We start from the raw sequence: 16,631 nt of genomic DNA, 5'->3' as shown, positions 1-16,631 counted from the left end.
TGAAAGCACTTTGTTAGTGTTAAATTGTGCAATTACTTTTTTAAAGATGTAAGATAAAGAGTGGAGAGCCACAGACTCCACAATAATTAATATACACATTCTCTTGTAAGCGTCTGCCCCAGTTCAGGATAACAAGAAAAGACGTCTGTCAACATGCACAATGACAAAGCCTCATCTCAATCTGCAGCCCCAGCTCAGCCCAAAGGTCTTTGAATCAGGTGGTTTTGTCACATATTGCAGAAGTCAAAAGCCTCAACTGTTTTTTTTTGAAGAATGCAGGCATGGCAAAAAATGAGCCACACTCTGAATTAGCCAGCATCGCTCTGCAACCACTTCCCTGTATCTGATGATATGCTGAAGAGACTAGTAGGATTATACGCACAGTATATCATAATCATTACAGGTGAAATTCCAATCTCCAGCTACAGAAATCGTCATCAAAAACAAAAGGACCCTGCATACTTTGCATGAAAAGTGACAGAAATGGAACATAAATGTTTCTAATAATTCTGCATCAAATACAAAAGAAAGATCTCCATATTTTGGGAGAAAAGATGGATTAGTATTACTCCACAGCTAAGTGTTAAATATTGTTCTTTCTGAAGAGCATTTCATAGCCTGTTGTCTCCTCACTGCCATGAAGGCTGTTCTCAATCCATCATTTACTGCTGCTTTCTGGTCTCTCCTCCTCATCTAGATGTATCTAGTCACGAAGATGATGACTTGCTTCCTACTGAAACACTGCTCAGACAGCTCCTCAAGTTTGTCTTTTAACTAAGTCTGGGCAAACAACTTAATGAATACCAATTTATGTCTCCAGAGATACAGTCTTTTATGATAAGCAGTATCTTTCTTCTCATTTTTCTGTTAGTCATTCCTCCCTGTTAACACACAGATACTGGTTGTTTTCCTGCTTATTTATATATTTCAAATAATCAGCAGGAGGGAACAAAACCCCAGAGAATGAGCAGAGGAGACTCAGATCATTATCTCTGATGGAGAAGACAATATTAAAATACATTATATTGGCTAAGCTCCAAAAAGGTTCAGAAACTGGTCATCTCTGAAATGCTTTGCAAGACCCTGAGGCATTTCAGCAACCAAAGTAGTCTAAGGTATCTCCTTACAGTAGATCTAAACAGAAAGAAGCCATGGGAATGCTTCAGGGGTTGTACCACTGAAGAATCTAGAACACATTATTCTGTTACTGATACTTCTTGTCATATTTCATAATTATAAAAAAATTCAGGAAAGAGATACTTTTGACCCACATACACTATCTATTACTTACAAATCCTGATGGACTTCTAGGCTTAGAGAGAATGTACCTGAAGGTATGGACACACTCCTCCTCATGTGACTAGCTTTCTCTTTTCTTTACTTAACCTGAATTGTAGAGTTTTCACAGACTCATAGAATGGTTTGGTCCATCCCCCATGCAATGAGCACGTACATGCACAACCAGATCAGGTTGCTCAGAGCATCTCCAGGGATGGGGCATATACCACCTCTCTAGGCAACATGGGCCAGTGTTTCATCACCTTCATCATAAAAAAAATTCCTTATTTCCTAAAATTTGAGACTATCTACTTAGTGTCAATCACTGTTTTCCAAAAGTCACCCTGTTTAGATGCTTACAAACACACAAATGCAGCAATGTCAAAAGGTTATGTAGCTGAAGGATGCTAATTACCAAACAGGTTGTATTTCATTCACATGACTGGAAAAAACCAACAAGGGTAAGAAATGAAGGACCTTTATTTTAAACCAGTACTAGTGATTATTGCAATTAACACTGTACCAAAGATAGCACCTATTTCCTCCTGCTACCAAAAGACATCAGACCTCCCTGGAGCACCCTGAAATCTTTCTTCTCCCCAATTAAAATCAAGCTGTTGAGTAAGACTTGCAAGGTAATCAGAAACTGCTGACATTTCTTTTAGAGCAAATTATACATGTGCTCATACAGTGAAAATAACAATCACAGCTATAGGAAGCAAAGAGTAAACATTTCAGTTTCATTTTAATTAGAATGGTCCCTTAATGAAAATAAAAAGATTCACGCTTATGAAAAGCGTATTTGCAAACTAGTGCTAAATCCAAGAGCCCTTCTATACTATTCTTCGGCAGCAAGTGATTCTCACACCCCAACCAAAATTAGACCTGTATTTCCTTTCCCTGATAACTGCTCACAGAGCATACATCTTCACTTCATTACTAGAAATATAGGGCTGGTGTTCAATTTGGGCAATACAGTTTCCCTCTTGGCACAGTATCTAATGCATCCCAAAGCAGTGGGTCGGATCCTGCTCCTGCTCTGGCTGGTGTGCGGACCTGAAGGGGTCACTCTGAAAAAAGCTAAAACCATCACAAAAAGAGACAAAAACTTATTACCCCCCTGAAATAACATATTTGATTAAAATCATACAGAAGTTATAAAAGTCATAAATGTATAAAAATAAAAGTTATTTTATCCCCTTGGCTCTCTATGGGGAACTCTACTATTACTGTACAAAACCATTTAGGAAGGTTTTAAACTGGGGTTTGGTTTTGTTTCTTAAATGCCCTGATGCCCTGACCTCCTTAAACCAGAGCAGCTGCTGCCACACCAGCCATATGGAGCAATAAATTACTGGCTGCCATGGTTACAGATACGGGCTCCTTCTGCTGTCTGGCTGCACCACAGAAGGTGGAAAAAAGTGTCTTCGTGGAAGAGCACGACCGCTTTCAGGGCTGGGATAGGTTTGAGTATTGATGATCAAAAAGCAGCTTGAAAAAAGCAAGTGGCTGAAGTATCTTACCCAACTTTTAACGTGCGTGACTCAACCTCATCTGCAAAAGGCTACCAAGGTACACACATGCACATATACACTACAGGCGAAGAATCCTATCCATCAAAGTCCAGACTGAATTCAGGGTTGCCAAGTTCCACAAATAACAATAATATCTTGCATTAAGATACAATCCTATATATGCTAAAGCAACAAGAGCCTCTGTTTATGCTGCAAGGGGAAAGTAATGGGGCTCTTGGTCTTCCCAAGTGTTTCAGAAGTTTTTCACTACTTACGATGATTTCTAGTTTGGGGCACTTATGTTATGAACTTTACAAATTCATACAGTACCTTGTGGGAGGGAATAACAAAACAAGCAACTTTCTGAACAGCAATGTGATCCGTAAAAGAGAAAAAAACCCACATTTCACAAAGCCCAAGTGTTATATCCACATTTCAAACAACTTCAGAAATTATGCAGATCTACAAATGCTCATGTCAGCCAACACACGTAACACTGGAAGCAGATAATCTTGACATGTTTGTGACAAAAAGTAACGGCACAGTACATGGCATCAGAGGCTGCTCCCTGCCGAATCTGCTCCGCTCTCAGCTGAGATGTGCACGATAACATCTAGGTTTGTCCTCCAGCTTAACAATTTAAAAGAAGATTCAATATAATAGCTCCTGACAGGGCTGGAGATCACACAGACTGAACTTTCAAAGTGAGCAAATTCTCTGAAAAACAAGCTGGCTGTGACAAACAACTGTTTTTATTTTGCTTATTATTTAATAACAAAAGATTACACAGCACAGTACATAAAATTGAAAGAACACTGCAAGGCAATAAAGCCACCTAACTGGCATCAGGCTGTTCACCCACCCAAAAGGTTTACAATACCATAACAATCTCCTCAGTTCAATCCTGCAAGTAATTTGGAAACTCACCCAAAGCTCTGTTTCTTACTGAATTTTAATTTAATCCATCCAAGTAGGGAACATCTTATTGCTGTTTACCGCCCACGCTAATTTTATACGTGGATGATCCCAGAACATACGATGGAAAGTAGAGATAAAATAGAGCCCGCAGCCACGAGCTCGCAGTATAATTATGCAGGTCAGCTAAGACAAAAGCCCATAAAACCTATATATCCATACCATAGGCCTTTGAGACGTATGCCACCTCGGTGACAGAAAAAAGCTATTGAGCAACAATTCAGCAAGAGCCTGGTGAGGTTCTCCACGGGCTGAGATCCTCCTCCCACCTGAGGCCAGATGGTTGTGCCTCAGGAGGTCAGTTTACCAGACATCTGCGTGAGAAGGAAATCAATATAAATGTTTACCCAGCTAAAAGTGCCCTTTAATTAGGTACCGTCAATGTTATCCTTACCGGAAAGCTGGGATTTACGTCTCTGTGAGGATTTAATGCTCTTGTTGGAAACACGACAGCATCAGGAGATACCGACCCACTGTTCTGCCATCAGGTCAGGACAAAGGAGTGACCTCCCAGACTTGGACCACTGCACTTTTCCAGACGGAGAAACAGAGACTGCAATCACAACCGCAACCCCAGAGCGCTTTGAGGTTTGCACATCTAGCTCTGGACACCACCGTCTTCTACATCTGGTTCTGGCTCACAGCCGGGTGCTCACAGGAGCCATTCCCACCCCTATAGAGGAAACTGAAGCCAAGGCCCCAGCTGGTTGTCACACCAACCAGTGGCTGCCTGATGCCTTGAGGAGGGGGCTGAGGTGTCAGGGTGCACCACGGCATGCCAGAAGTCCAGATACAACAACAGAGAACACCAGCCCTTCACCCTCACCATCAGTGTGAAAGCCCCTGGAGGTTTCTCTGAATAACTCTCCCCAGTGATAGGGTTGCAGAGAATCCAACCAGTGACCAAAAGACACCAGCTGAAGGGCACGTTCACATTGCGATGAGCTCAGCTCACGCACAGTGAGGTCCCTTGGAGCTGGCTAACACCGGTGCTGCCAGCTCCACAAATGTGACTGCTGGAGCAGCAAACAGGGTCTGAGCCCTGATAGACGTTACCAGATACATGGGCAGTGAGATCAGGACGCGCTGAGCAGCACCTGAGGCTGCTCCAGCACACCTGAGTTAACTCCAACAACTACACCCACACAGCCAACCTCCTCCTCCTGTTTCCAAGCAGGCAATGCAGCAGAAAGTGCCATTTCAAATAGAAAAAAAGGCAAAGCTGAAGTGGCAACAAAAACTAGAGTGAAACGAGAAATTGTTCCCACTTCAGATTCCCACTCAGTCATCTTTCATGCTGGATCAGAGGAGCTTTGCTTTCATCAGGGCACCATCAGACAACGCAGGGCTGAGAACATCTTCAGCGCTAATGAGACTGGCCTCTTCTAGCAAATGCCCAGGCTTAAGTATCTGGGCACCAAAATGCACAGGAGTAAACTGGCAAAAAATAAGAATCTGTATCATTCACTAAAGGATCTATTTATCAGTGAGGAACCAAGCATCTACATCAGTCACCAATACACTATTTAAAGGCAGAAACTTTGCTAATGTATCAAGAATCATGCACCTCTTTCAGGTTTTTCAGAGAGAGGCAGAGGCCATGAAATGTCTTCAATAACCCAACTCACAGCGGGCAATATTTTTCTGCATAGGTGCAATTAGATGCTGCAAAATGGCAACTTGCTGTTCTTTCCACTGACTAAAGCAAAAGAATTTCAATAGCAAAAATGAAAAGAATGAAATCTAAGGCCACTTTATTGGGCCCAAATGAATTATGCTACTGCAGCAGATTCAAAACAATCTCCGCACATATCTGCTTCTAAAGGAAATTGCTGCAGACCATGGGAAATTACAATTGCTTCAGGACAAGAAAGGTTGACTGATGTAGTATTTCTGGTTGACACACCTTCTTCCTGGGTTTGTCAATAAAGACAGTGATGAGCTCATCTCTCCACAGGTCAGGAAAATATTAGTTGAAAATATGCTATTCCTTTCACCATGGAAATTTTTCCAGATGAAATGATGGCAGCAAGGCAAATCTGCACCTTGCTGGGAAAAGCTACTTAAAATAAGGAAGCTATGAAGCATTTTAATGAAGGTAAATGAGTAATCATGATGGTCTCAGTTAAGTAAGTCTAATGACAGTGTCACTTGTAAAACATGAGTGTGAGATAACTCATGTGGTGCCAATCCAAATAGGTCTAACTATCTTGTACCACTGTCTTTCAAATGCCAACAGTGCAGAATGCATCTGTTATGGCAGAAAGCACCATTACTAGCAGACAAGGCAAATATAAATCATTTTTAAATCACACTTGGAACTACAGTAATAGAAATGAAATTTAAAAAGTTAAATGAACACATTATCCTCTAAACAGAAATATTATGCTATTGAAAAGTTCTCAGCAGTAGCACTGCCGTCTCTGTTTCTGGTGCAAATACATTTTTCTACACTCAAATAAAGAGGATTAGAGATATTTGCTTTTGGACAGGTGTTTTGATCAATCTCAACCTCATAAAAACAGCTAATGAGGCAAAAGCTGAAAAGAAAAACATCTCTGTAACCTGCAGTCTCTGAGAACAATCCACTGAGATTGTTATACCCAAAGGTGATGCCAGATTTTTCGTTAGATCTTCCCCACTGACTTTACAAGGACAAAAATCATGCTAGGCATAATACTAACTCACCTTTTCCACCACCTCTGACAGCATATACCACTGTGCAAATTAAGTTTCTCTCATCCGATTATGCAGCCAAAACTAATATATCAAAATTCAGGTAACTATAGATTGATACAAGTAATCCATCAAGGAATAAAGATGGATGACAGATTTTTTTTTTCCTTCTGTCTGGCCTATTATATATTAAAGAGCAATTTCACTGCCAGCCATCTGGAAATCAATGTATTCCAAGCTTTATTTTATGATTACCAACATTCCCCTTCGTAACTCATTTCTAATTATAAGCAATAAATCATTCCTTCTTGCTTGTAATTTATAACAGCCAATTAAGGCAAACCTCTCATTTGAATAGCAAATCTAGCTTTAAAACATCACATATTTTGAGGTATGCACAGAACACCTAATCAAGCAGCTGAATGGCAGAACGATGATTTAACATGCCTTTTGCCACCACCGAGGAGACAGACGTGGAAGAACCCGCTCTCCCCTGCGCCCAGGTACACCAGGACTTTTCAAAGCTGAAGGCACAGGTCTCATCTGTCTGATTTAATGCAGAAGAGATTGACAGGTAGGTATACGTGAGCCAGGACACAACTCAGGGAGGTCTGGTGTCAAGGCTTCCCTTTACCGCAACAGGAAATGAATAAAGAGGCTGAAACAGGAGAAGTAGCTGTAGGTTGGTCTGGTAAGCCGTTCTGGATGTTTTCTAATTTCGTTTTAGGAGCTAACGGTGAAAGAATGCAGCTCTAAATTTAAAACGTAATAAAAAAAACAAGCAGCTTTTCCCGCGCATTGATTTGCATTTGAGAAATGGACCGTCCTCCTTCTCCCACGCCAAAGGACACCACCTCGCACCGCCCCGGCGCTCTCAGCTGCTCTGTCGTGCGAGGTTTTGCAGGTATTGACCTACACCGTGGTGCTTGGCACCGGCACGGCACTCCCTGGCATCGCTCCTCCCCATCCCTCATGGCCAGGAGAAGATTAGGCAGAACGAAGTGGTGAAACCATCTGCAAAGAAAAGGTGTCACCAAATAAATCCAGCTTGTTCCTTTGGGGAGAAGTCTTTAGCAGTGGTTTCCTATAGCAACTATTACCAACAGAAGAATATCAAAGAAATGTAGGGGAAAATGTAAGAAGAGACCAAACAGGGTGGGTCCAAAAGCACATGGAAAAGTTTTTTACTTATGTTTGTTCTTCATTGTAGGTCTGAGTAACAGGCATGTGAGTGCAAACACAAGAGAGAGAGGCTTCTTATAAATATCTCTGCTGGGATTTGTCCGTTAGGAGGGAAAAAAACTCTCTCTTGTCAGAAAAGTATTTGATACAATTTTGGATACAGAATTTATTACATGAGAAACTGATCTCAGGAACGTGGAAGTGGTTCCCACTGAGATTTTATTCAGTCATCACACAGCTCAAGTCTGTTCCAGCTCCACATCGTGTCATCTGGTAAGCGTTTACAGTAGGAATCAAGGGAACTGGATTTGGAAAAAGTCCATCACAACTGACCTAAATTTGATCTGACCTGAATAATCAAACTAATTCCAAATTCAAAAATGGCTAGACAGAAGCGAGGAGAGGGAATTCATCAGCTGCAGGAGTTATCTCATGAGTCTCGCTTCCTCAGCCACACATGCGGGTTAGGCACCCCGCTCTGCTTTTCTTCCCCAAGAGCAGTGGTGATGGAAGTTATGTGAGCATCTGCTTGTACCAAAGGTGTCAAAAGCCAAGTGCACAAGTGTTGCAGGCTCCCCTGTATTCCCCTTTCCTTTTTGGACACCATTCATTGCTGAGAGAGCAGCACTTGGAGGCGTGGAATGGAAGATAGCAAGTAAAAGAGCAAATTCAAAGAGAACATCACGGAAGGAGAGCAGCGACCATGTCTGCACCATCTGGCCTTGCCTGTGCTGTAGTTACCCAAAGTCATGCCAGGGAGTGACCACCGGGGTGTGGGCAATGCTGTGGTAGATCCACAGCTATGAAACCCACCTCACAACCATGTGTCCTACTCACGACCCGTCTCGTCACCAGTACTTCTGCTTTGGGGTCTAATGGGGTAACGCAGCAGCTTCGCTTTACTCCTAAGAGACTGAACTAAAGATGTGCAGGTGCAGCACCATCTACACAAACACACAGCAACTCTCCGCAGATGGATCGTTATTTATATAGACCTTGTGCTGATATGTTCAACAAAAAGTTTTGCCACTTTCAAGATTCACATTCTTTCTATCAGAGGTCTAAGTATTATTTATTAATCTTCTCCAAACACAAAGCTCAAAGACATCTTAACATCTGGTTTACTCTCTCAGCAGCGAGAACTAAACACTCAGAAGAAAATTCAAAAATCACTGGCTTAGTGTTGGTGAAACTTGGGTAATATTTCTGGCATAGACTTTGGATGAGGATGCAACAAAAAAGCCCATACAAAACTGTAAAGAGAGATAGAAACACACACTAAAGCCTATAAATTTCATTTTGAAAATAAGGCGTCACTCCTATGATGCCTGTGGATGTAGATCTTCCCCATATAAAGTTTTAAGAGTTTTATATAAACTATACTTCTAAGCAAGCTTGTAATTAGCTAGGGGCAGGCTTGGCTCTAATTATAACTTGTGGAGACACACATTATGGAAATACTTAGCTAATAACCATAGTGATGCTCTGTTGATGGCTGAAGTCAGGCTGGCATGTGATTGCCGTATTAACCACCTGGGTACTTTCTGTCTTGTGTAAACTGGGCTCCCTAATGAGGCCTGTAGGACCGGTCTGTCAGGTGTTCCTCCCAGCCCTGCCAAGCAGGGGATCCAACCTCTACTGACATAAGAAAGGTCCAGAAAGTGAACTGTACCCTTTTATTCCAACCTTGGAAGCTGCTTTCATGGCAATCTCTACTGTGGCATAAGCATGCAAGGATAATGAAGTGCAAAAAGAGTACAAATCACTGGGAAAATGGCTATTTACCATCGAATACATCACAAGTTTAAAAGATGCATTGCTGCACACTACGGGCGCTTGCTCACACGTACTGACACATACCAATAAATCACCGAACCAAGTCACACAAGCTCTTAGTGTTATAAAAGTCCTGTCTCCTTTGCAATCCATTTGGTACAGATAAATAGATGAGTGTAAAAATACAGCCACATTTTCTTATGGAAAGAAAATTCCAAATGGAAATGTTAGGAAGGAAAACAAAATTAATTGCTGGTTTAAAATCTGTGTACAATATGTACAACTCCTTTCAAGAAAAGAGGACACTGCTTGTGATACGGGGAGCAGACAGCACCCAGCACCATCTTCTCTGATGTCTTGTGTAAGTTCCACATTGCATGCCTATAATTAAGTGAGGTTAGCTATTGTAGGGGCTCCTACATGTAAAGCAGACATATTTAATAGTGGTTTGCTTTAATACAGCTTAATACTAGTGTTAACAAATACAAATTAACCAACAGAAACCTCATTCAAGCTGTAGGGGAGATGCCTCTCACAGCCTCTTGTGCTGGTTTAACTGGATCAATTAGAAAACCTCTCCAGGTGAAACCCGCACTGCCCGCAGTTGGCTGCATGGGGTCGGTGAGCGGGGCAGCTCTGCTCGGGCCACCAGTCCCTAATTTGGCTCAGTCAAAACAAGCCAGGTCAGCCTAAGGAGACCTTTGCTAAGTATTACCCTTTGAAATTGCTGGTGTTTACGAAATCGGTGAAAGGGCGCTTGCAAAAGCAGGTCAGCCGGCAGATCTGAGCGACGGGAAGAAGCAGCTGAGTTCAGCTGGGAAGATGTTTCCCTGACCTTGGCTTCCAGCCCACCCAGCTGGCTCCCAACGTCTCCTCCCCACCGAGCCCTCACCGGGATGGGTGGAAGGCTGACCCCACTCTTAAACATTCAGATGGCTGAAAGTTCTGTAACTGGGAACTAGTCACTCCTCATCAAGGCAAAACACAGCAGAATACATGTGACAAGATCTGCTTAAAAAAAACCTTACTCCACCTCATTGTTTTACCCATCCCTTCCAAGTAACTGTGGTCCCTGGTGCTTAGTTCTACAGTTATCAAATATCCACCTTCTGAGAAAGGTCGGAGTAAAAGCCAGGCAAGCGACTCCTGTTGCTGAACAACGTCCTTCCCTCCGCTTCACCGTAGCTACAGAAGATGCATTAAAAAGGAAATTACTGCAGCTACAAGGCTCTATCCGAAAACTGCTCATGCGCATCCTCAACTTTGTGTACACAGCAATACTGAAAAGCTCTGATGCTGCGGTCGCCTTTCAGCCCAGCGCTGCTCCCTGGGACATGTACAGCCATGGATGACACCAGGCCATCTGAAGAGTCACAGACACGCTGTGCAAGCTACATTCCTACCACAATTATTAAGATATGGGCTGTGAACAGTAAAAGGAGTTCAACTGACCGTGAAATGTGCAAATACTACAATAAATAGATACTTACACGCTGTCTTATTTATATAAAATTCCTCCTTCCCATTCTATCATTCTTCTTTTGTCACTGTATTCTGTCGAGCTTTTCAGCCAATTTTTGACATACAGCAGATTTTAGTACAGCTCGAGTGAGAATGAGTAAAACATGAAACAAACACCATCCACCTCAAGAAAATCCCTACTTCTTTCTTTGTACTGAGGAGAGCTTGCCCTCAAACCGCATCGTGAAATAACAATTGTATTGAACAGAGAAGACAGTAAATTCCCACTGTAGTTTAAACCCTTCTAAATACTAACCTATGTTTGAAGATCAATAAAAAACATACTTTCAGGTTAATCTTCTACCTTTTCCAAAAAAAAAAAAAAAAAAAGAAAAACCTTTAACTCTTTGCATTAAAAATTCGCAGAAAGTAAGCCAATATAACTGCAAGACCTGAGCTACTTAAAGTTAAGCGCTGAGAAGCATTGTGAGATGTGGTGTATACGGACCCTTCGGAGCTTTGTGCTGCACGCACCACTTGGCACAGGGAAGGGGCTCCCGCTGCACACAAAGAGAGGCTGTTGGGGCTGAAGTCACAACTTCAAAGACCAGCAGCACAAAATTTGCCAGCTCGCTTGGCCATTCGCGCAAATGTCAACAGAAACAAAAGCACACCGAGGAAAGCTGGTACAGAATGCCACGCCGGGAAAATAATGCAAATTTGTATTGAAGATCAACTTAGCTTTAACGAAGCCTAATGAGCAAGTTTGCTGCTGTTCTTTTTCATCGCCATGCTCTAAAGGTGCTTCTGAAACATCAGTTTAAAAAACCTCCTCTAATAGGAAAAAAAAACCAAACAGGGACACCCTCCTCCTTTTTTTTAAGAAACATTAGCCTTGAATGCATGAAGTTTAGATTTCCTACATTCTGTACTTGGCCAAAACATGCAGTAAATGCCTAAGAAGTGCTTGGCCCCAGCGAGACAGCACTGCACAGACTCACTCGTAATACATGTCTGCCTTTCAGCTGTTTAATCTCCATATACTGTATTTCCTTTATCAGCACTACAGCATCATTCCAGTTTGCTTTAGTTTTTTTGTGTCCACAAAGTATCGTGGGAACATCAATACTTGGCAACCTAACAGTTAGGTTTTTAACATGACACCACAGATCCCCATGTTACTTTGCTCAGTTGGTTAGTAAAATGTTACAGCAAATAAACAGATGTATAAAGTTTGGGGTTTTTTTTAATGCAATGTAAGTACCATATTGTAATGTAAACACTTTTCACTGTGCATATTTTTATGGAAAAAGCTTTTCAGAGTAAACAGTTTTAAAGGAACTGAAAAAAATTTAAACACATGCACGATAGACTTCCATTTGGAAGTTCGTTTGGTAGCAATTAGCAACACTTTGAAGGGAACTTTCACAGTCATTCTCAGAGCAAGAATTTATTAGTTCAGAAGTGTTATGTTTTGCCTGGCCTCAATGGGGAAATTAGAGGTGAAGCTCCTCTCAGGTTCTTGTTACCTCTACATTTCTGAGTATTAATAACTTATTTGAAAATCTTAAAAGATTAACAAGGAAGCAGCATAAACCTCATAAACAAAACACACGTTTCTACCACGAATCTGCTTTACACAGAGGCGGTAAAAACAATTGCCAATGATGACAAAAGTTTATCCATCCAATACTGAACTTATTTATTGCCTCTGCGTCTTCCCACTGAATTATGATGTCCGTGCAAGTAATCCAGACATGCAAATTCCCCATCCATCTCATAGAACAAAAGTAAAAAAATACACTTCAGAAACAGCATACGAGTGATGTGGTATTTTTACCAAATGGCAGCACCATGCAGAGATCCCTGGAGCAGATTTCTCTCATCTCTTGACAAATGAAACATGGGGAAGCCCTTGGGCGAGCGCTGTCCCAGCAGTCGCAGCCTGGGCTCCTGGCATTTGGCAAAACCACTTTAGAACAGCCCTTCCTCATCTGCCATACGTCGACCCCTGCAAAACCTCGATGCCCCTATTAACAGCTGACAGCAATTAATGTACACGAGCTCAGACATAAAATTATGCCTACAGGGTGTTACAGGTCCCAGGAAGCTCGAGCTGGGGATCATCAAACCCTTTCCTGTCAGCATCACCTAAACCAAGGGTGTCAAACTCATTTTCACCGGGGGCCGCATCAGCCTCGTGGTTACCTTCAAAGAGCCAAATGTAATTTTAGCACTGTAACTGCAACTACATTTATACAGTCCTAAAATTACAACTGGCCCTTTGAAGGCAACTGCGAGGCTGATGCGGCCCCCAGTGAAAATGAGTTTGACAGTCCCGACCTAAACAATTTGTCCAAGATGATGCAGGAGCAGCCAGGCTGATGCCCAAACCACCAAACCGAGCTCTGTCCTCTCATTTTCAAGTTTTCAGGAGAGGACTCCATTAGACTCTCCCCAGCTTTAGCAACAGCATGACAGACCCAACCAAAGCTGAGTGCTCCCAAACACTGGTTACCACCTCAGCTGGAAAGCACTTAGAGGTCTGTACTCTCTTACACAACCATCATTTTTAGAGCCCAGCTTTTGCTTTCCTTTCATGTACACACTTCAACATCACAGTTTAGATAAGGTGATGCGCAAGCCCCTCACTTTTTTAGCAGGGTAACAATATCATAAGTTGAGCAGGTATCTTCAGGAGCAAGAGCTAAAAAGTTAAGACTCTACATGTCAAACTGCAACGCAAAGCTGGCTTCATTTCTGATATAAACAGTGTGCAAGCCTCACATTTATTAAAAACAGATGAAACAAGTCCCAATTATTTTTGAATAGCAGAACTACTGAAGAGACCTGGGGGAATTTAACATAGCGGGAGTTTCAGTTGTCTATCACCACACGTTTAAACACTTGAGGACTTTGCAATAAATGCTGAATTGAATTCACCATCAAAAGACAAAATCCATGTTCTATCTGCCAAAACCTTTAGCAGGCTAAACAGAAAATGTCACAATTGATTTTCAGTACCGGTACAGAAATAAAAAACAACATTCTAAAGTCTTTAGGGGACAGAGAGATAGACAGATAAACAGCATGACAGACAGATGGATTTATTGCTATAGGTAATTTTTTACTCCTCTTAAGCAAAAATCAGGCTTCAAATGGACTGATACAGCTAAACAGATTAAGAAAAAAAAGAACGGAAAACAACTAACAAGTAATTTTATTTTTAAATTCTCCGATCTGTCAGAACCATCGGCCTAGAGGTATAAAGTGAACACGTTTTTTTTTTCTAAAGCACTACTGTTTTATTTGCATTAAGGTTAAAGAGCTCCCTCTCTCCTTGACTGGTGTCAGATATAATAAAACAAAAACATTTGAAAGGAGAAAAAAAATACTCTGAGCTACTAAAAGTGCTGTTTTGGAGGCACTTTTAGTCTCTCTTCATTCCTCTGACAAAGCCACAAATTACCCTTCAAGCTTGCTTTGCATCCCCCGAACTGCTGTTGGGGGTGGGTCTGCAGAGCCCCCTAAGCCCCCGAGCCCCCCAGCTGCCTCCAGCTCTTGCTGGCCAGGAGATGCATTTTTTGTGGGAGGGCTGGTATATTCACAGATTCCTTCTTCTCTCTAAATTTAGCAGGATTTTTAGTACTCTTGATTTAAACAGAAATACGGAGAGAAAGAAACACAAGCCAATGTCCGTAAACTCTCAAGGTTGACTGGAAGCATTTACCAAACATACGGTATTGGCAAGGACCAGCGGCTGCTGAGCTGATAAGCTTTCTGCTGTGCTTACAGACAGGCTCCCACATCGAAAAGGACTGAGAAATAAGCAACTTGATAAAACCGCTATAAGAAAATGAATGCTAATATTAGAAAAAGGAGTTTGAATAATCAGGCTCTGCAAAATGCAGTCCTACTAAGCAGCAAGCTGGACCACCTTCAAAATTACCAAGTAACCTGTTTTCATATAACCTTTTTGACATGAACAACTGACCTGCATCCAGGATCACAGTAAATCTGATTTTAGTCTCTCCTTCTGTCGAAGTAACTGTTCCGACCTAAAATGGCAGAATGTCTGTGACAATGGCAACTGGACTGGGGAAAAAATCAGCTGAAGGTTTGTTTCTTTAAGACTAAACCCACTTTAACTAGGTCAACAGAAGCAACAGTGCAGAGAGGTCCCCTTCATGTCCCCTTCATACTGGGTGGCTGCTGCTGTTCCCAGGTGTTTCCCTTCGGTCACAGGCAGGAGCTTTCAGATGCCTCCACCACAAGGAGCCTGAGACAGCTGAACTCCTGCAGGAGAAACAAACTGGCCCCAGGGATTTACAAACTTATTTTAAGATGTTTTCAAGCCTTTCCACACTTTTCCTTAGGTGATTAGTTGAAAAAAAGCCTTAGGGTGCTGACTCCCGGGGAGGGAGATGACACAGGGCCAGCTCAGTGTCCACCTCTTGCACCCATTAGTGATGGGGACATGCGGCACCCTCTGCGTTGATGTGGTACAAGTTCACCTCCAGCTACAGTGGACCCATGGGAGAGAGCAAATACTTCACCATCACCATTTATCTCTTTGTTTAAGCCTATGAGTGACTTAAGGAACAACTTCAGACTTAATCTAATCAGATACAGCTCCAAAAAGAGACAAGGATCTTCTTCAGTATTTGGCCCTCAACCTGTATTTTGACTAGGCTGTCTTCAACCTTACCATCACCGAGACTTTCCTTCTGCCATCCCTCTGAAAGCGCCTTTTTCCTCACTGCAGTCTAGTTCTGCCATGCCATGCGTTGCTGTTTCCCTCACCTACAACCCTCGCACACTCACACACGTGTAGGCTCCTCTCATCACACCAGTGATAGCGTTTCTTCCAGGCCATCACTATTTTTGTTTCTTGCTAAAATCACCCTAATGACTCCAATTCTCTCATCCACAGAAGAGAACGGTTCTCCAAGACAGGCCTAATGCCTTCCCTAATCTGTCACGTGCTGCTTCTCCAATGCGTGGCCCAAATTGGTCCTTTTGTAGAGCCTCATATCTAATTTGCAGCCCACTATCTCTCTATCTCTTTCAGCCTTATGGCTTTTACAGCTTCTGCTCCCATGTATGTCTGCATTTCAGATTATATTTCTTTGGATGCATTAGCCTGGATATTTTCCAAGATGCTCTTTTTTATTTCCTGCGCTCAGTTATAGTTTTTTTCTTAGTGGCACTGCTCTGCACGGCCATTTTCAGTTGTCTTTGCTGTATGACTCACTTTATTGTCTCCTGCAGATTTCATTAGCACAGTTCTCCATCTCATTATGAAGTAGGACTGGATTTCACACATTGTTCGAGCTTTCCACAAAACATCTTCTCGCAAGTTAGCACTGTCCTCACTGTTTGCTAGGGCAGACATGGTGCTCCTCAAAATGAAGGATCTTGGGGTAAGAAAATCTGCCTAAAAAGACCAAGTTTCCTGAAGTGCTACGAGGAAAACACTGATGGCATTAGAGAAACAGGGAATGTTAACACCATTAGCTCCTGGAAGATTTTTGGTTTTTCCCATGACCTGTTTTGTTAGGTATTTGAAGGTAACTCCTGCCAGGAACAGATGGAGTTCAAGCAGACAACTGGCAAGGGATCTAGAAGAGTGCACTGAGATGCTGGTGTGCGTAAGTCTGGCCAGTTATCCAAGAACCAGTATGAATACAACAGGAGCTGCCAAAAGGCATTGCTTCTGAAAGAAAATGCAGTAAGTAGGACAAATAAACCTGTAGGTGAGGAAATTCA

At 42.2% G+C, this 16,631-nt stretch overlaps 1 protein-coding gene across 1 annotated transcript in view; it reads right to left on the bottom strand.

The window, feature by feature from the left end:
- Positions 1 to 16,631, bottom strand: part of BRF1 (BRF1 general transcription factor IIIB subunit) — a 181,828-nt gene that overhangs the window by 9,039 nt on the left and 156,158 nt on the right. The window lies entirely within an intron of this gene.

The sequence above is a fragment of the Nesoenas mayeri genome (genome assembly GCF_963082525.1).
Source record: "Nesoenas mayeri genome assembly, chromosome: 5".
NCBI classification, from domain to species: Eukaryota; Metazoa; Chordata; class Aves; order Columbiformes; family Columbidae; genus Nesoenas; species Nesoenas mayeri.
This window is presented reverse-complemented; position numbering and strand designations above follow the sequence as displayed.